This window comes from Ursus arctos, unplaced genomic scaffold (genome assembly GCF_023065955.2).
Source record: "Ursus arctos isolate Adak ecotype North America unplaced genomic scaffold, UrsArc2.0 scaffold_18, whole genome shotgun sequence".
NCBI classification, from domain to species: domain Eukaryota; kingdom Metazoa; phylum Chordata; class Mammalia; order Carnivora; family Ursidae; genus Ursus; species Ursus arctos.
The window spans coordinates 57,964,147-57,990,347 of record NW_026622852.1 but is presented as its reverse complement, the minus strand read 5'-3'; the positions used below and the strand labels follow the sequence as shown (position 1 = coordinate 57,990,347).

The 26,201-nt window shown below is 55.9% G+C and overlaps 1 protein-coding gene and 1 long non-coding RNA gene across 3 annotated transcripts in view; one reads left to right on the top strand and one right to left on the bottom strand.

Annotated features, from left to right (window-relative positions):
- Nucleotides 1-1,605: 1,605 nt before the first annotated feature.
- Nucleotides 1,606-16,265, bottom strand: LOC130544059 (uncharacterized). Its single transcript, XR_008960005.1, has 3 exons — nt 16,050-16,265; nt 2,315-2,608; nt 1,606-1,877 (listed from the first exon to the last, which is right to left on the bottom strand). It is a non-coding gene; the product is annotated as an uncharacterized LOC130544059 (long non-coding RNA).
- Nucleotides 16,266-16,855: 590 nt separating this feature from the next.
- The window catches only part of BRD3 (bromodomain containing 3), a 32,110-nt gene continuing 22,764 nt past the window's right edge, over nt 16,856-26,201 (top strand). The window contains exon 1 of one of the 2 annotated variants that reach the window (XM_048223202.2): nt 16,856-16,989. The gene's annotated coding sequence lies outside the window, so the exon portion shown is untranslated. The remainder of the gene's footprint in view (nt 16,990-26,201) is intronic. The other variant, XM_048223203.2, reaches the window with a different exon arrangement.

The following is a 26,201-nucleotide window of genomic DNA, read 5'->3' as shown; positions in this document are numbered from 1 at the left end:
GCTTTGCCAGGTAAACGTTTCTGCCACATCATCTCATTCAATCCACAAAGGAGATATGGCACTGAGCTGAGATTCAAGCCCAGAGACCCCTGGTTCATGGACCCAAGATGTCCCCACTCTTCTTTCCCACTCAGTTGCCCAACTGTGAGAAGGAATCCCAACGACAAGGAGACGACAAAGCCAGAACATCCCGCGGATGATCAGAGGTTTTCCTGCCCCAGGGAATGTTGGTTAAGCACGTTTCAGAGTCTTCTCCCTGAGACGGAAACCCAGGCTGTGCTGTATTCATGTATTCAACAGACATCATTCAAGAGCTTGCTCTGTGGCTGAGCTCTGTGCCAGGTGCTGAGGGCACACTGTAAGCAATAGGACAAATGTGATCCTTACCCCAGGGACATCAAAGGGTCTGAAATCACCCTCCCCCACCCCGAGTCCACCCTGTTGAAAGCAAAGGGGCAGAACCACTCCCACCAGATGGCCTGCCCCATGCTCAGCCCTTCAGTCCCAAGGATTCTATGAGTAACAACAAATATCGGTGGTGGGCATCCAGACCACGGGAAGGGTAGCTAGCTGGAGGAAATGACCCCAGGGTTTGAGGGACGCTCAGCTCTGGCTGTAGCTTAGGGTCAGAAGAGAGAAAGCCCGTGCCCCCAACTTAGCACACCTAGTCCATGCAGTTGTGAGGTAGACTCATGCCATCTGTAGAAACTCAGCTGCCAACCAAGCCAGGCAGCTGGGTTTCCTGGGGTCCTCAGGCCTGCCTGCAGCCCTCCTCTGACTCAGTTTCCCCAACTATTAGTAAATAAGTGCATACATTCCTCCCTCTTCTCTCTTTCCTCCATTCTCCTCGGTTAGGTGAAGATGGGAGGCAGTGCTTCCTCTAATACCTGAGGCTCTGGAATCTTCATTTCATTTCCAGGGAGGGAGCATCTTATCCTGTGCTAATCCCGGATTCACCATGTGTGTTGACATCTGGGTGCCAAGGCTCGGCCTCCTGGGTGCCAAGATCACCAGCCTGCCTTGTGTGTGGCACTGCTAGCCAGCCCTGGGTCCCCGTTCTGGCACTGGAGACTGGAGTGGGTCCGCCAAGTGCTGCCCGGATGGGAGGCTGGTCGCCATAGTGATGCCGCTGCACCAGACTGCCATCCCGCACCGCGGCTGCTCGGACAGACCCGTACGCAAGTCCTCTCCGCTGTTCTAGGACCCCCACCCCACCTTGCAGCATAGGGAAGGGTTCTGGAAAGGATCTCCACATACTGTCACGTGCCACGTGGTCACCAAGAGGGTTGTGATGGCGGCTTGCTCCAAAGAGTCAGTGTAGAGCCGAGATTCACCATCTCCATCTACCTTGAGGGGCTCCAAACTTTCCCGACTTCCTTCTGCATAGACCTCATCACTGTTCTAACTGCACTGGTGCTGCTATAACTATGGTTTTGGGTCTCTTTGCCCCTCTGGAGGGTACGTTCTGTAAGGACAGGGCCCTCCTCCCATCGCGTTCTCCAGAACCCGCCAGCTGCGTACAACCCTGGAGAGAGAGCCGCGGCTGGACCAACTGCCCTTTGCCGCACAGAAGATGGACAAATATTTTACGAACACTGACTTTATTCGTGGTGCCATGACAGCAGTGGGTATACAGGCGGTGCTTAATAATGACTTACCAAGAGATTAAGTTAATCAGCTGGAGAGTTGGGGTGGCGGCTTTTGAGCATGCTGTCATGCCAGAAAGTAAGGAACTTGCTCAAAAAGCAAAAGATTGGGTTGTGGTCACGGGGACGTGGGAGCCCACCCGAAGAGCCACCTCTGCTGGAGGGTTCGAGGGGGAAAACACATCATTGGGTCACGGCCCGGAGTGTGAACTAGATGTCTGCGAGTCCCCGCTGAAAGAAAGAAGTGGCGGAGGGGAGAGAGAGCTGTTCCTCATGGGGGAGCCCCTGCTCCCAGCGCAGCCACTGCCCCCGCGCCCCCAAGCTGGCATGTGCTGTGACTGCCCGGGAAGACACACGGACCCCTTGAGGACAGCAGGGCCCCGGGGAGGGGTCGGATGGGGCGAGAAGGGCTCTTCACCTCTGTGGCTTTCTTTTCAAAAGCCATAACCCCAGGGGCGCCTGGGTGGCACAGCGGTTAAGCGTCTGCCTTCGGCTCAGGGCGTGATCCCGGCGTTATGGGATCGAGCCCCACATCAGGCTCCTCTGCTGAGAGCCTGCTTCTTCCTCTCCCACTCCCCCTGCTTGTGTTCCCTCTCTCACTGGCTGTCTCTGTCAAATAAATAAATAAAATCTTTAAAAAAAAAAAAAAGCCATAACCCCAGACTCACCATGAGAAAGTGCTGGGCAACGCCAGACTGCGGGACATTCCGGAAGGCACCTCGCCAGTGCTTCTCCAGCCGTCCCGGGCGCCGAGGAACAGGAAGAGGCGGACGCACTGTCACAGACAGGAGGAGACAGCCGCAGAACGCACGTGGCGAAAAGTCCGATTCTCAGCAGAACCCACATGCGGTCTGTGCCAAGTGCGGCTTCTAGTCGTCCGCGCACCTAGTAAGTCTGCAAGGATGGGGGATCTGGGAGAAGGGTCTACAGCAACCCCTTGTACCCGCAGCTTTTCTGTGAATCTAAAAGCAATGCAAAATAAAGAGTCTCTTTAGAAAAGAATAGGGCGTGAGCCTTGCGGGGCCAGAGAGCACGTGGGGGGCTTTGGCTCTTGCGCTGAGGCAGCACTGCACACCAGAGGCTGGTCTCCATCCTTCTTCGAGTCTTTGTTTGCTGCAGGTGCACTGCTGCCCTGTTCCGCCCGGGGAACAGGTGGGGCCCAAGGAAGCCAGGCCCCTGCGTGACCCATGGGGCTGCAGCTCCCTCTGCAGCGTTGTCCCAGCCCTGCAAAGCTCTGGGGGTCACCTCGGTGAGGCGGCACATCCACTCCCTGCTCCACTCACTGACCCATATCTTGACCGGGGTCCCCACATCCCCGGCCTCTGTGGACCCCCCGGTGTTGTGTGCAGAACTTTGGGAGTGTGGACGCGAGTCAGGGGAGCCTCGTGGTTAAGCCCATGGGTGCTGGCCGGTCCTGGCTCTAACGTTACTCACACGTGCAGCCCCTTTGCCTGTGTTTTCTTGTCTGTGTATAAGGCACGTCAGTAACCAGACCCAGTGCAGGGTGGGGGTCTGGAGGGTTGAATGCGGCAGTCCAGGGCTGGTGCAGGGCTGGGGGAGGGAAGTGCCATCTGGGTGGGGTGCTGAGCTCCTGCATGTAAGGTGGCTCAGAGGGAGCGGCCAGGTGACAGCAGGGACAGAGGGCCTGGAAGGAGAGGCGGGTGTGCAGGTGGGCAGGCCTCCTCCACCTCCTCCGCCCCTCCCCCACACCGACTTTCTGCTTCATCCTAAGGCTTTGGGGAAGACGACTTCCCAAGAGCTTACACACCATGTTCTTCCTCCATATTTTAGAGAAGGTTCAGCTGGGCGCCACAGCCCCTTCCCCGGGAATGCAGGGGCACACTGGGCAAGTGTAGATGGACTAGAAATTCTGGATGGACTTCTTCTCCTGCTTAAGGAAAGGGATGATCTACCAGACGTAACATTGATTCAAAGAGCTCTACAAGTCTTCCTAAAATGAGAAACTATCGGGGCGTCCGGCTGGCCCAGTCAGTGGAGCATGCAACTCTTGATCTCGGGGTTGTGAGTTCGAGCCCACGTTGGGTGTAAAGACGACTTAAAAAAAGAAAACCTTAAAAAAATAAATATAAAATAAATGAAATTAGCAGCTATCGTGATGAAAGCGGCCACATACCAAGGGCTACCACAGTGACTTCATCCACTCCTGGTGTCTCCCCTTCCCCCCTTGACAAGGGCCCTGCACAGAGCCCCGCCTGGCACTCACGACCCCCGGGCTGAGAGCTGTACCCGACAGATCAGTCCAAACATTGTTCGTGGAGCTCATTAAGCACCAGGCATGGACAGGGAGACTAATACAGCCACAGAGCCACGGCCCTTGGGAGCGACACAGAGCCAAAGAGCTGTGCCCCATGGTGGGAGTGAGTCCTGTAGATGTGTGTGAGGGATAAAAGAGTGGGTATGGTCAGGCAGGCTCCCTGAGGAGGAGACCCCCGAGAGCCTGAGGGGACACAGGAAAGGTCCTAGCAGCAGGAGCCAGGGAAAGCCAGGCAGAGGAGAGGAGTGCTCCAAGTAGCAAGCACAAACAGCTTATGCAAAGGCCCTGTGGCAGGAAGGAGTTGCTGAGCCTGAGGGCCAGGATGCGATCAGCTGGAACATGTGGAAGTTGCAGGCCAGGCTGGAGACTGCACAGCCTGGACAGGCGTGTTTCCTTCCGCTGCTCGGCAGAAGCTGGAGGCTGCAGTGGTTTTACAAGAAAAGGGAGAGTGTGGACATACTGGAGTGGTATTTAGGAAGCAGAACCCGTAGGAGGTGGTGGCCAACTGGATATGGGGAGTGAGGTGGTGGGAGTCAAGGGTATGACACCAGTTCCTAACTGAGGCATTTGGGAGATGGGGGAGCCTGTGCCCAAGGCAGGGAGCCCCACGGGTCTGCCCTTCATCTGCCCCCTCTCAGGACTCCCTCCCTCGCTGTCAGGCCCAAGTCACCAGCTCACGCTCTGGGCTGTGGGCAGGGCCGTTCTGCTCCATCTGCCTGTGCGAGCGCCGTCTTGTTTACCCCCCCAGAGCCCTGACATGTACGTGCCTTGTCATTTCCCCTTCACAGCAGAGGAAACCAAAGCTCAGAGGGGTTCAGCAACTACCTGGAGGCCACACGACAAGGGGGCAGGTAGGACTCAAACCCAGATCCGTGTGACGCTGAAACGCACGCCCTCCGATCGCCGGTGCTGCTTCTCAACGGCCGATGTCCAGGGGCCACTGTTCCGAACCCTCACTGACCTCCTCCCCACGCGGCGTGGCGTGTGCACGTGCGTGTGACAGAGCATAACTTGTTTTCTGGTGTCCTTTTAACGGCTTGTAAGCTAGCCATGCGACTGCTATTCTCTCCGTGGGTACCCTTCCGATTCTCCATCCTGCTGAGTGCAGAGAGACCTCAGAGTCCTGCCCTCCCCCCTCCCCGCCCATCTCTCCTGTTAGGTCAATGGGGTTAAGACCAGCTCAAAGTAACACAAAAGTAACAAAGCCCAAAGTAACACACCGTGAACAAAGTCCGAAGGAGGGAGCTAGGGCTGGTCAGGTGGGGGGCTCCTCCTCTCCTGCGGGTGGAGAGCGAAGACCACGTGTGGCTTCTACCCATGTCCCACGTGATGCATCACCCCCCAAAGAAACCCTGTACCCATTAAGCAGTCGCTCCCCGCGCCCCCTCCCCCAGCCCCTGGCAGCCGCTCACGTGCTTTCTGTCTCTGCGGATTTGCCGACTGTGGGCGTTCAGTATCCACGGAAGTTACCATCTACGGTCTTCTGTCTGGTCTCTTTCACCCAGCATGGCACCTTCTAAATCCATCCATGTCGTAACAGGTCAGTCCTTCCTTCCTTTTTATGGCTGAATCGTTTCCTGTGTGGACACACCACCTTATACTGACCACGCATCACTTGATGGACATTGGGCTTGATTCCACTTTACGGCTATTAGGAATAATGCTTCTCTGAATTATTCTTTGAACACCTGTTTTCAGTTCTCTTGGGTGCATAACTGAGCGCGGAACTGCTGGGTCATATGGTAACGCTGTGTTTAACTTTTTCGGGAACCACCAAACCGTTTTCCAAAGGGGCTGCTCCATTTCACATCCCTGCTAGCAATGTACAAGAGCTCTGATTTCTCCACATCCTTTCCAACACTGGGGTTTTTTGTTTTGTTTTGTTTTTTGTTTTTGTTTTATAATAGCCGTCCTCCTGGGTATGAAGTGGTATTCTCACTGTGGCTTTGACCTTTATATTCTAGCTGGCTAATGGTGTTGAGCCGCTTTTCATGTGCTTGTTGGCCATTTCTAGACAGTCTTTGGAGAGACGAAGGTCTGTTACGTTCTATTAAGGTCTTAAACATTAAGGTCTGTTCAAGTATTTCACCTGTTTGTAAGTTGGGTTGCCTGTCTTTGGGCTGCTAAGTTACAAAAGTTCTTCATGTATTTTGGATATAAGACTTTTACCAAATATATGATTTGCAAATATCTTCTCCCATTCTTTTGGGTTGTCTTTTCACTTTCTTGATGGTGTCCTTTGAGGCACAAAAGTTTTTAATTTTGATGAAGTCAGATTTACCTATTTTTCTCTTTCATTGCTTACGTTTTGCTTTAGTGTCTAAACATTCATGGCCAAATCCAAGGTCAAGCAGATTTATTCTCATGTTTTCTTCTAAGAGTTTCATAGTTTTACCTTTTACCTTTAGGTCTTTGGTCCACTTGGAGTTCATTTTTGTATATGGTGTGAGGAAGGGGTCCAATTTTGTTCTTTTGCTCATGGATATCCAGTAATCCCAGCACCATTTGCTGAAAAGATTGTTCTTTCTGTACACATCGGTGTCCACAATTCTTCTACTTATAAGGGCATCTGTCATCTTTGATTGGGGCCCACCCCAATGACCTCATTTTAATTTAATTACCTCTTTAAAGACCCTGTCTTCAAATACAGTCACATTCTGAGGTTAACGAGGGTTAGGAGTTTCAACCACATGAATTGGGAGGGGGTACAGAATTCCCCCATAACATGCTCATCGTTTTTTCCCCTAATCCTTTTAATACGGTGCTATTACATCAACTGATCTCATATGTTGAATTGCTCTTTCGTTCCTGGAATAAATCCAGGTGTAATCCTCTTCATCTGCTGCTTGCTGGTCTTTGGTGGAGGGTTTCTGTGCCTGCATCCACAAGGGGTCTTCATCTGGCTGTGGTACGAGGGCCATGATGGCCTCATACATGACATGGAAGTGTTCCCCCTCCTCTGTGTTTGGAAGGGGCCGAGAAGCATTGGTGTTCCTTCTTCCTTAAGCATTTGATGTAATCGGCCAACAAGGCCATGTGGCCCTGGGCTTTCCTCTGTTGAAAGTTTTTGAACACCTGTTCCATCTGTTTACCTATTTGGGGTTCATTCAGGTTTTGTGTTTCTTCTCCAGTCAGTTTTGACGGCCTGTGGATTCCTGAGGGTTCGTCCGCTTCATCCAGGTTATTGGGTCTGTTGGCACACCATTGCTCCTAAGGCTCTTCTAGAGCCCGTGTTATTTCTGTGAGGGCGGCAGGAACCTGGTAGTACGAGCTTCTCTCTTGTTTTCCAGGCCAATCTGCCTAAAGGATGGTCAGCTTTGTGGACTTTCTTTTTTTTAAGATTTATTTATTCATTTGAGAGAGACACAGAGAGAGAGACAGAGAGACAACGAGCAAGGAGGGGGAGAGGGAGAGGGTGAAGCAGACTCCCCACTGAGGAGAGAGCCCAACAGATGCAGGGCTCGATCCCAGGACCCCAAGATCACGACCTGAGCTGAAGGCAGTCGCTCAACCGACTGACCCAACCAGTTGTCCCTGGACTTTTTTTTTTTTTAAACATCTTTTAGTTCAGTTGGTCTCCTCTATTGCTTTTCTCTTCCTTATTTCACTCATCTCCACTCAGATCTGTATGGTTTCCTCCCTTTTGCTTTGAGTTTAGTTTGTTCCTTTTCTACTTCCTCTAGGTGGGAGTTCAGGTGATTGATCTGAGAGGTCTCTTCTTTAAAAAAAAAAAAGATTTTATTTATTTGTTTGTGAGAGAGAGTGAGAGGGAGAACATGAGCTGGGGGGAGGAGCAGAGGGAGAGGGAGAAGCAGGCATCCTGATGAGCAGGGACCCCTGATGCAGGGCTCAATCCTAGGACCCCAGGATCACAACCAGAGCAGAAGGCAGACACTTAATTGACTGAGCCTCCCAGGCACCCCCCCTTTTGAAAAAAGATTTTATTTATTTATTTGAGAGAGGGAGAGAGTGAGAGAGAGGGCATGAGCAGGCAGGGGGGCAAGGGACAAGCTGACTCCCTTGAGCAGGGAGCCCGATGAGGGGCTGGGTCCAAGGACCCTGAGATCATGACCTGAACTGAAGGAAGATGCTTAACTGACTGAGCCACCCAGGTGTCCCTACTCTTTTTTTAAAAATATAGGTACGGTACAGCCATGAATTTCTCTCTGGGTGCTGCCTCTGCAGAACCCCATACATGTGGCATGTTTGGTTTTTTTTTCACGTGTTTAGTGTTTTCTAGCATCCCCTGTGATTACTCCTCCGACCCATCAGTTGTTTCAGAGCGTGTGGTCAAATTTCCATGTATTTGTGAATTTTCACGTTTTCTTTCTGTTACGGATTCCTCGCTTCATTCAGTTGTGGTCAGAGGAGACTGTATCATTTTAATCTTTTTAACGAGTTATTGAGACTTGTTCTGCGGCTTCACATGTGGTCTGTCCCAGCGGACGCGCCACGTGCCCTTGAGAACACGTGTGCATGTGTGTGCACTGCTGTGGGGCAGAGTGATCTACGTAAGGGCGAGCTCCGGTTGGGTCGTAGTATCCTTTGTGTCTCCGTCTCCTGTTGCCTCGCCCATCGTGTCTACTTGTTCCATCCGCTATTGAGAGGGAAGCGTTGAAGTCTCCAACCATTACTGCTGACCTGTTATTTCTCCCTTCGATTCTGTTAGCTTTTGCTTCCCACTGCCCCATTTTGGGGGCTCTGTTTTTATGTGCATATATGTTCATTGTTGTTGCTTGTCCTTGGCACATTAAACCCTCGACCGTTATATACTGCATTTCTTTGTCTCTTGTGACAGTTTTGGTCTCAAAGTCTAGTTTGATACAAGTAGAGCCGCTCCAGCTCTCTTTTGGTCATTATTTAAATGGAATATCTTTTTCTGTTCTTTTACTTTATTTACTTACTTATTTTTCAAATATTTTATTTATTTATAGGTCAGAGAGATTGAGAGAGGGCACAAGCAGGGGAAGCATCAGGCAGAGGGAGAAGCAGGCTCCTGCTGAGCAGAGAGCCTGATGTGGAACTCAATCCCAGGAACCTGGGATCATGACCTCAGCTGAAATCAAGAGTCAGAGGCTTAACTGACTGAGCCACCCAGGAGACCCTCTATTCTTTTACTTTTAACTTGTTTCTTGGGTTCTAAAGTGAGTCTCTTTTTGTAGGTAGCATATGGTTGGATTATCTTTTTTTCCCTTTTATCCATCCTGTCAATCGCTGCCTTTTAATTGGATAATTCAATCCATTTATATTTAAATATTTATTTATTTGAGAGAGAGAGAGAGCATGAGCAGGTGTGCACGAGTGGGATGGGGCAGAGGGAGAGGGAGAGAGAAACTCTCAAGCAGACTCCCTGCTCAACACCGAGCCCAGCGCAGGGCTTGATCTCACGACCTTGAGATCATGACCTGAGCTGAAACCAAGAATTGGATGTTTAACTGATTGCACCACCCAGGTGCCCCCATTTACGTTTAATGTAATTACTTATACAGAAGCCCTTCTGTTTTACTGTATGTTTTCTATATGTCTTAAACATTTAATTGTGCCCAATTCTCCCACCACTGTCCTCTTTTGTATTAGGTATTTGCTACTGTACCATTTTCTTCTCTAAATTAAATATGTTTTAGTTATTTTCTTATTGGTTGCCCTGGAGATTACAATCAACATATTAACTTATAATAAGCTATTTTGGATTGGTTTCAATAACATACAAAAATGTTGTTTCTCTATCCTTCCCTCACGTTGTTATTGTTACAAATTGCACTTTTATACATTGTTTGCCCAGGGACATAATTACTGGTTTATGCAGTTGCCTTTTAAATCACATAGGTTTAGGGGCACCTGGGTGGCTCAGTCGGTTGAGTGCCTTTGGCTCAGGCCCTGATCTTAGGGTCCTGGGATTGAGTCCCATGTGGGGGCTCCCTGCTCAGTGGGGAGTTTGCTTCTCTCTCTCTCTACTCATGCTCTCTCTCTCTCTCTCTCTCAAATAGAGAAATAAAATCTTTAAAAATAAATAAATAAATCACATAGGTGGAGAAAGAGGCGTTACTAACCAAACATATATTCCTGCTGACTTTTGTTTCTACTGAAGCTGTTCCCTTTCCTGTTCTTTCTTCATGTGGATTCAGGTTACTCCCCCCTGTCCGTTCATTTCTCAAAGGGCAGGTTTACTAGCAGCAAACCCTCTCGGTTTTTGTTTATCTCAGAATGTCTTGATTTCTCCCCTCCCCCCCTTTCTTTTTGCAAGACAGTTTTGCTGGATATAGAATTCTTGGTTGATGGGATTTTTCTTTTTCTTTTAGCACTTGGCATATGTCACCGTGCTGCTTTCTGGCCTCTGTGGTTCCTTATGGCAGATAAGCTCTTGGTCTTACGGAGGACCCCCAGGACACCAGGATTCTCTCTCTCTGTCTTTCAACAACTTGATTACAGCGTACAGATCTCTTTGAGTTTACCCCAACTTGGATAAACTTCTTGTGCTTCTTGGTTTTGCAAACTCTTCCTTTCATCAAATTGGGGAGATTTTTGGCTATTATTTCTTTTTTTTTCTTTTTTTTCTTTTTTAGAGATTTTACTTATTTATTTGACAGAGATAGAGACAGCCAGCTAGAGAGGGAACACAAGCAGAGGGAGTGGGAGAGGAAGAAGCAGGCTCATAGTAGAGGAGCCTGATGTGTGGCCCGATCCCATAATGCCGGGATCACGCCCTGAGCCGAAGGCAGACGCTTAACCGCTGTGCCACCCAGGCGCCCCTTGGCTATTATTTCTTAAAAGATCCTTTCTTCCCCATGCTTCTGTCACTCCCACTGTGCGTGTATCAGTATGCTGGATAGCATTCCACGGGTCTCTTAGGCTCTGTTCATTTTTCTTTCTACTCCTCAGTTTGGATCATCTCAACTGGCTTATCTTTATGTTCTGGGATGGCTCCCTCTGCTTGCTTGACTTTGCTGCAGAGTACCCTTCAGTGCCTCCTTTTGTTTCAGTTACTGTCCTTCTTGACTCCAGAATTTCTATTTAGTTCTTTGTAGTAATGTCTATCTACTGTTGTTATCTATTTGGTGAGATCTCATGCTTGTGGTTCCCTTGTCCTTTGTGCTCGGTGTCCTATAGCTCTCGATCGTATTAACAGGGTTGATTTAAAGTCTTCACTCAGCAAGTCCAACATTTGGGCTTGCTTCCTAAGGGACCATTTATTTTCACATTTTCACCCCTACGTGCAGGCCATACTTTCTTGTTTCTTTGTATGCCTCATGATTTTGTTGCCGTTGTTGAAAATTGGACGAATTGAACCCCAGGGTTTGCTGGTGCTGCTGCTGCTGGTGCTTGACGTTTCTGACCTTATTCTGCAAATGCAGTATTCTGTGCTGTGTGTGGCCAGTGAAGTGTCTGTTTGGTTAGCTTACTGGTCAGCTAGCTAGTCAATAGAAATTTCCTTAAATGCTGTGATTAAGCCGCCTTCTTCTTGATTGTTTCCCAGTGTATGTAAACCTTTGACTTGTTTCCAGAGTTCAGATAAAGTTTATTCTGACGGGGCGCCTGGGTGGCTCAGTTGGTGGCCTTCGGCTCAGGTCACCATCTCCAGGTCCTGGGATTGAGCCCCGCATTGGGCTCCCTGCTCAGGGGGGAGTCTGCTTCTGCCTCTCCCCCTGCTTGTGCTCTCTCTGTCTGTGTCTCTCTCTCAAATGAATAAATAAAATCTTTTAAAAAAAGTTTATTCTGACATCTTTTGCCAGTTTTGTTTGATGTTTCTGCAGAGTTATGGGCCCTTGGCGTTCTGTGCTCTGACATTTTTGCTGACTTCATCTCAGCCCATTGCTGGTCAGATCTCTTTGTCTCTGACGTTTTTGTTCCTCTGTGATACATGTACTCTTGTTTATCCTATTGTTACTTGTGTTTGAATCCAAGGATTCACTTCTTCCACCTATTTTGTTGAAGTTTCATCTATTATCTGTACAAAGATTTCTTCTCCCCTTTAATTCTCAATTTGGTCTGTCTGGAGTTCCTATTAGATGACATAACACCACTTTCCTGTTTCTTAACTGAATTTTCCAATTTTTAAATTTCCCACCTCTTTGCTCCTCTAAACTCCAATCTGGTTGATTTCCTCAGATCTATCTTTTAGGAACTAATTCTCTCTTGAACATTGTCTAAGCCGCTACGTATCCCTTCCTTTGAGTTTCAAATTTCACTGTAGCCTATATCTTTGATTTCTACAACTTCCAAGATTTTTTTTTCAAAATTTCAAGTTTTTTATTAATCTTTTTTTTTAAAGATTTTATTTATTCATTTGGGAGAGAGGGAGAGAGCACAGGGGGGCGGTCAGAGGGAGAAGCAGACTCTCCACTGAGCGGGGAACCTGACGTGGGACTCGATCCTGGACTCTGGGATCATGACCTGATGCCCAACTGACTGAGCCACCCAGGCGCCTGTTATTAGTTTTTTTAAAAATATTACTTATTGGGGCACCTGAGTGGTGCAGTTGTTAAGCGTCTGCCTTCGGCTCAGGGCGTGATCCCGGCGTTCTGGGATCGAGTCCCACATCAGGCTCCTCTGCTGGGAGCCTGCTTCTTCCTCTCCCACTCCCCCTGCTTGTGTTCCCTCTCTCGCTGGCTGTCTCTCTCTCTGTCAAATAAATAAATCTTTAAAAAAAAATTTAAAAAATTACTTATTGTATATCTTCAATCATTCTGAACATACTTGTCTTGTAATCTTGGGGTTCCTTCTCGGAGGCAGGGGATATGAGGAGGGACTACAGACGGGGCTGTGATGTCACAGGACATCAGTGCAGATAGCTTTCCCACGGGTGGCCAAACCAAGAGGTTGGCACCGCGACCTTCTAACACCAGGGGCACCTAAACTTTGAGCAAGGATTCCGGGGGCCCGGAGATTGGAGCACCTCGTAGGCCCGTCCCCTCTCCCGTTATATCACGACCATTTCTTCAAAGACAACTCGAGTTTTGGTACATAGCAATACCTGTTTGCAATGGAAGAAAGAAATGATCATTGAGAAAAATGAAGTGAAATCACTCACAGTCCTAGTCTCCGTATGTAGCTGCCATGACCCCCCTAGCCAGCTCCCCGGCTCCTTTCCTCCACGGCACTAAACACCCCGAGGCACACGGCATATTTTACTTATTTATGATAGTCTGTGCGCCCCCAGGTGCCTGTCGGCTCCGCGGCAGCTGGCTTTGTCTTGTTCCCTGTTGGATCTGCCATGCCGGGAAGTGGGACTTAGGGAGCCATGCCCTCCACCCGTCCCTACGCAGCGGATGAATGAATGGATGGGGACACTGTCTTATGAGTGTGTCCTTCTACCACAGCTGTCCTCACAGCAAGCCTATGAGGCAGGCATATATTACCCCCATTCTACGGATGAGCAGACTGAGACTCTGGGGGCCACCCCCTGTCTTCCTGCCCTGCCTCCTGCTGACCGCCTGTCTATGACCCACCTCTGTGGCTGCAGCCCACTCCCTCTGTTCCCCCAAGCTCCCAGATCACACCCAAGCCCTCTGCACTGTGTGCTTTTAAGGACATTACTATTGCTTTTATGCAAATGATCTTCCACTTGGGGCCAGGGAAAATGGGGAAGTGAGAAAGCTCACCTTCAAGCCCCATCCCCTGATGGGGGATCCCCACACTTTTCTAAGAGGACCACCAGTTGGCGAGCATGGGCACGTGTCCTCAAATACTCCCCCCACTACCAAAACACAGGCTCCTGGAAGGTACTTTCCTTGCAGGTGCAATGTGAACTCTCCTCTGTGTTCAAACCATGGCTCAGGCCAGGAATGCAGCCTCACGGCGCCACCATTTTCATCTGTAACTTGGGCACAATCACCCCTCCCTCACAGAATTGTCTGGGGAGTCAGTGAAATTGTGTATGTAAAGCTCTTGACACCGTGTCTGGCACACGATAAGTGGTCAAAAAATGACTGTGTAATTAGAAACCTCTGCTCTTCACCACCCAGAGCTCTCTGCAAACCAGCCTTTCTTTGCAGAGACAGAAACTCCTTTTCTTTCTTTCTTTCTTTTTCTTTCTTTCTTTCTTTCTTTCTTTCTTTCTCTCTCTCTCTCTCTCTCTCTCTCTCTCTCTCTTTCTTTCTTTCCTGTTCTGAGGGCTGATCAGTCTCCTGGGAAGGACTCACAATAATCAAACTTTTAAGAGACTTGTGTACGAACTATAACGCAATAACAAACAGCTCTGTGCCTCCACGGGCATGGTGGGTAAAGACTGCGTGAACCAGGAGGAGGCAGTCGAGACCCTGGGCCCCATCCTGGCCCTAACGCGGCTTTAAGGCCAAGGGCAAGCTTTAAGGCCACGGCTTTACGGCCTCCCTCCCGCGGGCCAGCTGCCTTAGCTGCAGGAGGTCTAGCTGCACTGACGTTTGCAGATGGAGTCTGGAGGATGGGACAGGGGTGCAGAAAACATTCATTGGTTCACTCCAGACCCCTTGTAGGCCCTGGGGATGGACCCCTGCTCTCACGGAGCTGCCGCAGTGGAGGGGCTTGAGGGGGGTCAGCCAATCGACAGACCCTGTAAGCAGGAGATGGAGGCGGAGAGGGGAACCACGACCAAGGGAGGGGGCCACAGGCGGGGCCTCTGGTACACACCCGTTCCCCCTCCCACAGCAGGAGACTCAGGTCCTATTTTTGTAGTCCATTGACAGATGAGGAAACCAGACTTGGGGAGATTAAGTGACTCCATTCCGGGCGCTCAGCAGTCCCCAGAGGCCCAACCTCAGTGGTGTTGAAACTCCGGGAGCCTGGGCTGGTGGGGGGGACGGGCATTGGGGCCATGCCGAGTTTCTTCCCAAGGCAGCCCTGCCTCTCAAGAGGCCCTAGGGAGGAGCCCCTGCACTAGGCCTGACAGGTAGTTAGCCAGGGGCCATAATGCCCAAAGGCCAGGCTCCGTCACATTCCTCTTGCAGATTCTGCCTCCTAGAGACTTTCAGCCTTGCGTAAGGCTACCCCACTGACCCACCTGGGCAAGGCGAGTGGCAAGCAGGACCAGTGGGCACGAGGAAGGGAAAGGTGGGGGCCTGGGTCCTTCCATCCAAGCCAAGGTCCCCAGGGAGGGCCCAGGTTCCTGCTGTATTCCTCATGGGGATACTCCTGGGGTCAGCAGAAGGCCCAGGGAGGCTCATCAGGGTCCTGGGCATTCGGTCGGCAGCCTTGACAGCCCGGCTGGTCAGGGGCAGCCTCTGTGGACTCCAGCCAGACTCTGGAAGGCCAAGACCAGGTGGAGAGGCTCTTTGCTCTGGCCTGAGGAGTGAGGTGGGATCAGCCCGACGGCGAGTGCCTAAGATGTCCTAGAGGATGAGGCCTAGATGGCAGGAAAGGAATGTAGCCTTGGGGGTGACTAACACAGGAGTCTGTAAACCCAGGGTATCAAATCAGGGCTCCGGGAGGGGTGCAACTAGGACCTTGGGTCTGAGGTGTCAGCCGGCAGATTCTCACCACCTACCATCCACTCCTCGACCTTCTCCCACTTTGTAAACCAGAAAGGCAAGGTCTTCCCCCCCTGCCAGCACCTTGCTCTGGAGTCCCGCCTGGGGTGTGTGGGAGGTCCTGGGCTCCCGGCAAAGGGGCTGCGTGGAGGGCGGGAGAAAGTTTCAGCCTCTCCTGTAAACTGTTTCCCAGGCCCGGGGGGCCTTGGCATCTCAGATCTCTCCCACTTACTGACTCTGTGACCCCGAGCAGATCACTGCTCCTCCCAGAGGCTCAGTTCCCTCACCTGTGAGCCTGGGACGACACAGTGGGTCAGTGGGCGAGGCGGGGCAAGGGGCAGGAGCCCGCACTCACTTTCATATTAACATGTGTGCATTTCCGGGGGCAGAACTCCTGCTCACCCTTAAGTAAGCCCAGTGACCCCATCGGCTTGGGATGGGTCCAGCCCACACAAGGAAACTCGACCTGCCAGTTGGCAGGTTCAGCCAGCACAGGGGAAAACTTGTTTTATTTTAGACGTTTTTATAGGGGCCTAACCTACACAACACGCGTCCACCTTACGTTCCAGCTGGATGAAAGTGTACTAATGCATGCATCTGAGGAATGGCCATCCAAAACAAGACCCGAAACGTGCCCACGAGCTGAGCCTTTCAAAACACATAAAGGCCAAGGCTCCTTGTTTTTACCTTTGTGGCCCACTCTTGGAATCTCAGGACGGGGACTTTCATCTCATTCCTGCCCCTCACTGGGCAGACGGGGAAGCTGAGGCTGGCGGGCGAGGTCTTTGCTCAGGGCTGGCCACAACTCCCGCTCATCGCCAGCTCCCGCGGCTTGGCACCCTCCCCACCACGGGGAACTGGGCTCTCGGCCCCGCGCGCCCCGGGAACGCGAGCGGGGTGGCGGGCGCAGGCGGAGGTGGGTAGATAGAGGGGGGCGCGGCCGAGAGCGGCTCCTCCCCGGGCGGGGCCGCCCCTGCGCGCGCGCCGACGCTCCGCCCCCGCCCTCCGCGCGCGCCCCCGCCGGGCTAATTAGGCGCGCGGTTTGTTTACAAACACGGGGCTCGGCAGGTGCGCGCCGCCCCAACTGTGCGCTCCGGGGTTCGAGGGCGCCCCCCCATCCCCGGGCTCCGGGGTCCCCGGGCGGGAGAGGCGGCGGGTGGGCCGGTGCTGGCCGCGCTCCTGCCTTTTCCACGCCTCCCGCGGGCACCAGGAAATTCGCCTGTAGGCGCAAGTCCCCTGCGCGGGAGGGCGGGCGGCAGGGACGTAGGGCGGGCCGCGCGGGCCCAGGCTGGGGGCGGCCGCCGGGGGTCCCCGCCCCGCCCCGCCCCGCGCGCCCCCCGGGCCGGGCCCGCTCGCGGCCGGGTCGGCGGGGCGGGCAGCGGGCGGGGGCGCGCGGGGCGGGGCGCGGCGCCGGCGGGGCCGGGACATGTAGTCCGCGCGCCGCGGCCTCCCCTGGGCGGCCCTGGCGCGGGCCCGGCCGCGGACTACGACTCCCGCCAGGCGTCGCGGCGCAGCGCATGAGCCCTGCTCGGCTCCGGCGCGTCTATTATGCTGCCGGGGCCGGCGAGCCAAAGAGGAGCCGGCCGCGCGGGCCGGGAGGGACGGCCGGTGGAGCCGCCGAGGCCAAGTACGCCTTTCTCTTGCTTCCTTGCGCGCGCGGGGCGGCGGGCGGCGCGGGCGGCGGCGGGCCGGGCGGGCCGGGGAGCGCGGCCCCGTGCGCCCCGCGCGGGCCGCCGGCGCGTCCCGGGTGCCGGGCGCCCGGGCCGCCGCCGCCTTTGTGCGCGGCCACGATGCAACAAAGCGCGGCGGCCGCCCGGGGTCGCGGCGGCGGCGGCGGCGGTGGCGCGGGCTCCCTCCCTTTCGCCCTCGCCCGCGCCCTCCCGGCCGCCCGCGCCCAGGGCTGGGGGCGTCGCCGCAGCTGGGGCGCGCAGCCCGGAGTTGGCACGGCCCGCGCGCCCCGCGCCAACCCGGCCTCCCGCGCCCTCCCTCGCGGAAGGGATTTTTTTCCCCCTTTCCTCTGCCCGCCATCTTTCGGAGGGGGAACGAGGGAGGACGCGGAGGGGAAGGTGCGCGGCGGCGTCCCGGGACCGCCGTGCGCCCCGGCGCCACTTTACCGGAGCCCGCCCGCCCTGGCTGCGGGCCGCTCGGGGCCCGGCGCCGCCGCCGGGGCGGGGGGCGAGACCAGGCCCGGGCCCTTCTCGGAGTGGCGCGGGTCAGCCTCCTCCCAGAGTTAGGGGCCCGGCGCTGACTTTGAGCTGTTTGGAGTTGCTGGGTCGTTGCAGCCAGGCGAGGAGACCCAGTTCCCGTTTTGAAATCAGCCAGAAAAGCGCTTAATCCGGGCGAGGGCGACTTGGAGTGGGAGGAGCGGGGTGCTTCCCCTCTTTTCCCCTCGAGTGGGCACCGGCGTGACCATGGCACGAGCCCGTCGGGGGGGAATGCCCGCCACGGGAACCTCGAACGTCTTCATGGCCCTAGTGGGCTCCCCGTGAATAAAGATGGGGGCCTGGGGGAGTTCTCCCTGTACCGGTTGCGCATATGGGGGCAGGGCTAGCGTAGAAGCCTTCGGCGGCCTCCTTTCCCTTGGGGCCCAGGGACGGTTTTGGAAAGATGAAAGTCGGGACACAGAATGGGGTTGGGGCGGGTTTCTTCTGCTAGTTCCCTCCGTCGGGCCAATTCCCCGAGTGTCCTGCGACCCTTCGTTTTGGCTGAAAGCTTTCGGCCCAGACGTGCAGAACTGGTGTCCCTCCCCCGTCTGTTAACTTGGTTGTGGACTGCAAAGTTAGCGGGGGTGGGTGTGGGGTGGGTATTGTGCGTCAGTAGGCAAACTAACGGGCCGGAGGGATAGGAGGAAAGCGAGGGAAGGACTCGCCCGGGCTGGTCTTCATGCTCCCCCACCCCAGTGAGGACGGAGAGGGGAGTTTTTGTTGGCTGTCTCCCTTACTCTTTCCTTTAAGATGGGGATTCTTTTCCTGGGCCCATGGAGTGGCCCTGCGAGATCCTCAAGTCTACAGAAAGTGGCCTGGCCTGGCGTTTTTTGGGGGGAGTAGTTTTGGCTTTAAAGTGGTCAAAAAAAGGTCTGAATCTGTGCAAGGGGTCAGTCCTCAGGAGTTAGGGACCTCTTCCCCTCCTTCCAAGGGCCCTTCACAGCGGCCCTGAATGTGGCCTCTCATTTGCAAATAAAGCTCTGTGTTTGCCCTTTTCTGTCTTGAGGCCTTGATGTGTGCTGGTGGTTACAGATCAGGAAAGATAGGGCACACTGCGTTGTGGGGCGGGAGGGACAGGAGGTGACGCCTGGAGGCAAGGGGCATTTCTGTCTGACCTTTCCAGGTGACCTGGGGGGTGCTTCGGCCCCTGGGCATCTGGAAGCAGCCTCCCAGCAGCTCCTCAGAGGCCTAGATCCAGTCCCAGCCCTGCCATGGGGACATCCAGGGAGGAAGGATTTAAGACGCTTTCTTGGGGTGGACATTCGGCACCGTTTGATTTTTGTTTTGTTTTTAGGAAGTAGAGTAATTGATTTTCTTCAGCCGCAGCTCACGCGTGCTTTGGAAGAGAGCTTTTAATAAAGGACGGGATTTGTAAACACTCTGCTCCCGCCTTTGACTCACGGGCAGTCCTGGGCAGAAAGTGAAAGCGGAGGGGGGGCCGTGCACCGCCCAGCCCAGTGCGCTGCTGCAGCCAGCGGCTCCTTCCTGTGCCCTCTTCCTGCAGGCTGGCGAGTTGCCAGCCACCAGAGCCCGGTGCCCAGCCAGTGGTGAGGTGCACGGCCACTTCCTGGTTCTAGGTGGCGGAGCTTTCCTTGGGGCGCGCTGGCTCCTGGTTCCTGGAGTGGAGGGGTTGGTGCAGGACTAACAGGACGCTGCCTCGCTGCCCGGCCACGATGTCTGTTTGGCTTTCTGTCCACCCCTGGTGGCCCTGTTCTCCTTGGGAGGGCAGCATTCCCTCTGTGGGTCCATGGGAAGCTGGGGTCGGGCCAGGAGTGGGGGCCCACCCAGACCCAAAGCCCACCTAGCGGCTGCCGCAGGAAACGTGCTTGAAGCCGCTCTGCAGGTTGTTGATTTGGGGGGCACTTCAGGCAGCTGGCTCAGTAGTGTGGATGGGCAGGTCGCCCGGTCCTCCTTTTTTTCCTCCCTGACTTGTGAACTATAACCAACGGGACCCCAAAGGCAGGCCCTGTATCCCTTGCATCAGCAGGCCGGTAGCCAGTTGAAGCATTCTTCGTTTCGCAAGGAAATGTCAGTGAATTAGGGCAGAAAGCAGCACCCTGCTTGCTGCATCCTTGCGTTTGGGAACGTGGGGGTGCCCTGGCAACTTGGGGGTGCCCCGGCAACTTGCATCTTCTTGGGAGTGAAACTTTGCCCTTTTGTTTGGGCAGGAGAGACCGACAGGTGGCCGGGCAGCCCTGGGCTGCCCAGTGTTTGGGTCAGGGGACACCGGTCACTGTCCAGGTGCCCAGGGGGTGGCTGGCGTGTCCAGGAAGCGCTTTGGCGCTTGCCCCCACTCGGTACCTGTGCTCCTGCCATTCGAGAAGCTTGGGGGCTCTTAAAGGCGAAGTGTCATGTTTCGGGATCATTCGCACGTTGGCGGTTTACATGAGAAGTCCGGCCCCTGGATGCATGCTTACAGTGGCGATAATGGGAACCTGCCCGTGGCCAGAGGCTTTCAGCTCCGCTGGCTCAGGGCTATGGGTGAGTGTTTATTTCTTTCGCTAGCTTTTAACTATTCTAGAAGAGTCTGCTCTCACTTGATCTCCTTTTTAGGGCTTTATGACCTCCAGTGAGAGCTAGCTGAGAGACCCATTTTGGAAGAAGCCCCCTGCCTCCTTGCCACAGGCCCCAGAGGTTGTGGGCGACCTCGTCTGAAGCTAGTGAGGTGTTTGGAAGTACTCTTACAGCTCCTGGCAAAGTGTCACTTGGAGTGCAGTGACGGTTCAGGTGCCCCTCGTCCATTTTCTCTGCATGTGATTAAAATCGAGCTTAGTGGCCACAGTGGGGGCCCATTGAGGTCCCGGGTACCTGGAGCCCCAGGACTTGGAGGTGGGAGTGTCCTCACCTGCTGGCCGTTGTCATGGTGGCCGCTGCCCACAGGCAGGAACACGTTCGTGGTTCTGTATGTCTGGACCCTCGTAAAGGTTACCAGAGGAGGAGGAACCATTTCAGTTCTGTGACTAAGAGCTGAGGGGACGCCTTCCCTGTGCAATGACTGTGACCGGAGAGTGTCACAGGGGTGCAGCGTGGGCGTCAGGGGCAGAAAGGGAGGTTTGGGCCTCAGGAAGGAGGTGCTCCCCCCAGCTTATTGCTGTCTGCTTGCGCTGCCAGCCCTAACGTTGACTGGGTGCTCGCAGTGCCAGCCCAGTGCCAGGGGCCGGGCGGTAAGAGCTTGGGCTCCGCTGGCTGTGGACGCCCAGATAGGGCATGCACCTCTCCGTGCTACACTGTCTTAGCTGCCTCCGGGCTGCCCTGGCCCAGCCGATTGTGGAGCTGGGGTTAGAGACACAGATGACCATGTGACTGTCCCCAGTGATGACAGAGCCGCCGCCCCTGCAGGCCTGTCAGGAGGGGCTGAAGGAGTGAGGGGGAAGTGAGCCTGCAGAAGAGCTTGGTACACATGCAAGCACTGGGGCTGTAGTAACCCCACCACCGTGGGTAGTAACATCAGGGAGCACGGGACTGTAGTAACCCCACCACTGTGGGTAGTAACATCAGGGAGCACCGGGCTGTAGTAACCCCACCACCGTGGGCGGTAACATCAGGGAGCACCGGGCTGTAGTAACCCCACCACCGTGGGCGGTAACGTCAGGGAGCACCGGGCTGTAGTAACCCCACCACCGTGGGCGGTAACGTCAGGGAGCACCGGGCTGTAGTAACCCCACCACTGTGGGTACTAACATCAGGGAGCACCGGGCTGTAGTAACCCCACCACTGTGGGTACTAACATCAGGGAGCACTGGGGCTGTAGTAACCCCACCACCGTGGGCGGTAACATCAGGGAGCACTGGGGCTGTAATAACCCCACCACCGTGGGCGGTAACATCAGGGAGCACGGGGCTGTAGTAACCCCACTGCCGTAGGCGGTAACCTCAGGGAGCACCGGGCTGTAGTAACACCACCTCCTTGGGCGGTAATGTCAGGGAGCACGGGGCTGTAGTAACCCCACCGCCGTGGGCGGTAACGTCAGGGAGCACGGGGCTGTAGTAACCCCACAGCCGTGGGCGGTAACGTCAGGGAGCACCGGGCTGTAGTAACACCACTGCCGTGGGCGGTAACATCCGGGAGCATGGGGCTGTAGTAACACCACCGCCGTGAGCAGTATTTCCAGTGTATGTAGGCTGTAGTCCCACTCACTTTATATGAGGGGTGGCCAGACACTCAGGAGGTCCCTCCCTCGCCCTCTGTGTCTGGGTGGACAGGCGTGGAGGGCAGAGGCAAGGCCGTGGTGGGCCGAGGTCCAGCTTGCAGGGGGCGCATCGGGTCAGGACCCATCAGGTGTGGCAGTCAGCTCCCTGGGCTCCCTTCCTGCAAGCGTGGAGCGCTGCCCCAGGAGCCCAGGACAGTGCTGGTTGGTGAAATGGTCCCGTCAGCCCATCTCAGAGAAGAGACGGCCATCTCCCTGGGATTGAACCCACCAGGGCCTGAGGGCCGCGCCCCGCACTGGGTTGGCCGGCTAGAGTCTTGTTCTGGAAGATTGCCGGGTGGGTGGAGCTGCAGGCATGCTGAACAGTGGTGTTCACAGGGCCGGGCCCCCCACCTCCATGTGTGGGCAGCATCACCTGACCGCTAGTGTCCTCAGGGAGACTGACTGACCCAGAGAACACGCTCCTCCCCTCTGGCCTCCTCACGTTGTTCCCTGAGGATAGGTTCCTTTGAGCTGTGGGTCACGCACGGAAGGCGTTATTCGGTGCAGCCTGTGGCCTGGCCTTGGGGGTGCCCTCTGAGCGTGTGTAACTCCCCAGATCCCCTGGGCCTTTGTACCCCTTGAGAGGCATGCCTGGTAGCAGGTCTTTTTGTGTTCCTCCTGGGGGCGGGAGCGGGGAGGTCAAAAGACCTACAGGGACAGAGCCTCGCAGAGGTGAGGGGGTGCGACTGGCCTGGCCCCCCACTGGTGAGCCACGAGCCCCGCTCGGCAGGGCTGGAGGCGCCTCCCGCAGTGGGGTGTCAGGTCCGAGTTGGGGCTGATGTTCGGGCAAGAAAGGAGCCAGCCTTCAGAGCTTGGCTTCCCCGAGGAGGGCCGGCGGGCTGGGGAGAAGTAAGTACACGTTAGCAGACACGGGGTTGAGGAAGCACGGGGTGGGCCAGGGGCTTGGGCCCTGCAGGTGCTGTGGGTGCAGAGTCCAGAGGACACAGTGGGGCGTCAGGAAGGTGAGGGGAGCACAGCATGGGTCCGTCTGCAGGCCGGACCTGGGGCCTTGTGACCGTCCTGCAGAGACCTGGTGGAGTGCCCGCACGTTTGATGGGCCTGGGCCAGCGGGGGCGGGTCCCTTGCTGCTGGACGGCAGGTGCGACCTCGACCTTTTGGGCTCGGGGCCCTGGCCGGGGCCGCAGTGCCTGGCAGGGTGGGACAGGCCCAGGGTGCGGGCGGGAGGTGGCGTCCAGCAGCGCCCAGCAGGTGGGGGGCCCTGCCTGCCCTTCTGCTCCCCTGGGGTCCCCTCCCCTGGCCCCACACGAGGAGGCAGTTGGCTCCGTCTGTCATGGAAGCCGACCCTGGCCTCACGGATCCTGTTTCCTGAGACCTGGACGGCCAGCCCCAGGCGGCCGCTGGTGGCAGAGGTGGCCCACTCTGGGCAGGCTGGTGTGGGGTGCCTGGTCTTGTTCAAGGCCCGCCTCTGCCTCTTTCTGGCTGGGCGACCTTGTGCCCCTTCGCCTCTGAGCCCCCATCCCCAGCCGGAAGATGGAGCTCACGTGACCCCCACCGATGCCAGGCCACGTGGACTGCAAGGAGACCGGGACTGGATTGTGGCAGTGGCGGGGGGAGGGGTCCCGCACAGGCACGGAGATCCCCAGGGCACAGAGAGAGTGAGCCCACCTGCACCCACGTCAGGACGCTGAGTTTTTGAAGACCGTCCTCGGTGCTGGTGGGAACAGTGGATCTGAGCAGGACGGGGGGCCTAGGCAAGCTCAGGCCCTGCCCCTCGTCTCCGTCCCCAGCCAAGACTGGGGACCCACTCCTACCTCCGACCACCCCCCTCAGTGGCAGCATCCTCAGGTGCCTCCTCAGGATATGCCACGCCACGGTCTCCCCTCAGATGCCCCCACACTGGGAGCCTCCCGAGGACCCTCCATTGACCCTTGCCCTCCTGCGGTCCAGACCCCTGTGGAGTTGTGCAGCTTTGCCCCGTCCTGTCCCTTCCCCTCGACCCTTCCTTTGAAAGCTGGGGCTCCCCCGCCCCAGGCCCAAATAAGAGTTCCTCGCTCTGGGCCAGGCCAGCCTGGTAATGTCCCCCACCGTGTGGCCCCTGCCCCCTTCCCAGCCTCACCCCCCACCCCGGGCTGAAGGTGCTCTGCCACCACCAGCCTGTGGGGGTCCGCCCCCCGCTGGCCTCGGTCTCCGATGCCCAGGAGCATTCAGCACTGTCTCCCGTGCCACCTGTGGCTCTGGGGGGCAGAATCCCCCCCCACATCCCTGTTCGGGAGGGCTGCTGCGGCTGCTGTCCGGTATGGGGGTGCTTTCCACACTGGCGACTGGACAGAGGCCCCCACTCCTCGTTCGTCTGGGGACCCTGAATAAGGTCTTTCCTGATGTTCCCGTGGGCTGAGTGAGCCTCTTGGTGTGGATTTTTGCGTTTTCTCTTGGATTCTAGTTCCCTGTGGAGGACGGAGTCCCAGAGGCTGAGTCCAGGCCCTTGGGAAGCAGTGGGGAGATGGCCTGCTGCCTCCAGGCCAGCCCCCAGCTCTCAGCCTGCCGTGCGGGGGGCCCCCTCCCATCCCCCAGGGTCCAGCACAGAGCCCCTCAGAGTGGAGTGTGTGTGGCCCCGGGGGGTGGGGTGGCCAGGCAGTGTCCCCTGCCCTCTCCTGCCAGCTGCCCACTTTGGAAACCCTCCTCGGGGTCTCGCCAGGACTCCGGATCTCTGGCTTTCACTTGTGTTTGAGGGTTTTTGTGGTTTATCTGAGTTTCCGCTCTGGGCAGTTTCAGATCCTCTTGTGTCAAAGGCGGCTTGTCTGCACTTTGACCTTCACGCAGTTTGCACGTGCTGCCTTTCTGCCTTGGCGGGTGTGCCCTGGGAAGTGGGGCAGGTCGTGTGAGCCTCAGTCTCCCACTCTGAGAACCTGGGCTCCACTCCTGCCCGACGGTGCCTCGCACAGAGTGGACTCTGGGCAAAGGCTTCCGGGCTGTCCCTGGAAGGAGTGCCACTTCCCTGCTGGTTGTGGCTGCGTTGGAGTCCCCGCTCCGTGACTGGAGGGCTGCCTGCACGGGGGCAGGGGGTTGTTGTCTGCGGTAAATAGCTTTCTGGAGTGAGGCGGCTGCCAGCAGGTGCGTGGAGAGCGCTGCGCTCTGACGGCCCCATGCGCACATTCTGGAGGCTCCCTGACTACCGGGAGGCTTAGCGGTGAAATTAACCGCTCCTGCGTTATGTGTGCTTACAAACCTTTAGGCCCACGTTCTAGAAGAATGGTTTCCAGCCAGCTGGCGTTAGGCGGGCCTGTGGGCTCTGATGTCAGTGAATTGGAGCTGTATGTGTTGCCCCTGCGTGTTTACCCTAGAAGATGCGACGCACACCCCCTCCCCTGGGGGCAGCTGGGGGTGCAGGGCAGACCTTGCCGCTTACCGATTTTGTAAGTCTGTGTCTAGTCTCCAGGTGCTGGGTCTCTTTGGCACCTGCACTTGCCCAGCCTGTGCACAGGGGTCCTCTTTCCACCCAGGTGAGTGGGGAGCAAGGTCGTGTTCCCCAGATCTCACAGTTGCTGTGAAGGGGTGGGGGATGCTGGGCCCCAAACACCTAAGGGAAAGTGGGGTTCGCCCTCTTCTGATGCTGTAGGAGCTTTCAGGGCAGACAAGTGGAGGGGCGGTCCACAGCCCCCAGAGCGCTCCGCTTCTGCTCTGTCCTGTCTCCTCCAGACTCCTGCTCATTTTCAGGCCCCACCCCCATTATCGGGAAGCAAGCTCTGGACATGTGTGTCATTCAGAAGACTTTGAGTACCTGTGCCTAAAAGATAACGGCTCTAGAAAACTTATAAATGCAATACCACTATCACCCCCAAAGCATTAGCATTGAATCCGAAAGATTCTCAAACAGTGTTGAAATCGTTCCCTTTTCAGCAGGCATCTCTAGCAAACTGGCTCTGGCACTGGAGGCCGGGGGCCGCCGCCCACTGGCCCTCGCCCACCCGTGATTGCCAGACCGTGAAAGGGACAGCACAGGCCTGTCCCCCTCCATGTGACGTGCTGGAGTCCCAGGCTGGGTGTACAAGCTGACCACAGTGACGGGCAGCTGTCCTCTCACAGGGCCACCATCCTCGGCTCCTCCTCGGACGCCACAAACTCTGGGGATGGAGCTTTTTTCCTAATTCTTTTGCAGCAAAACCTGACCCTTGGCAGCGGAGAAAAGGCCATCTGTGATCCTTATTTATCCTTACAATGAAAATTCATGTGTTTCCTTGCAGAATATCGTGTTTGATCTGGGACGTCATCCCAGGCTCTGGGGGTGGGGTGTATATGAGAGATTCCCCCCAGCTCCCCTGGAATGGTGGGCTTGCTGGATTCTGAAATCCAACAGACCCAATCAGGGTATGCCTGGTTCCCAGGAGAGAAGGCGGTGAGCGGCGTCAGACTCCAGCCCATCCCGCGAGGCCTCAGCCATAGCCAGGGCACGGTGGCTGCGGGCATCGCCTGCTTGTGCCCTGAGTG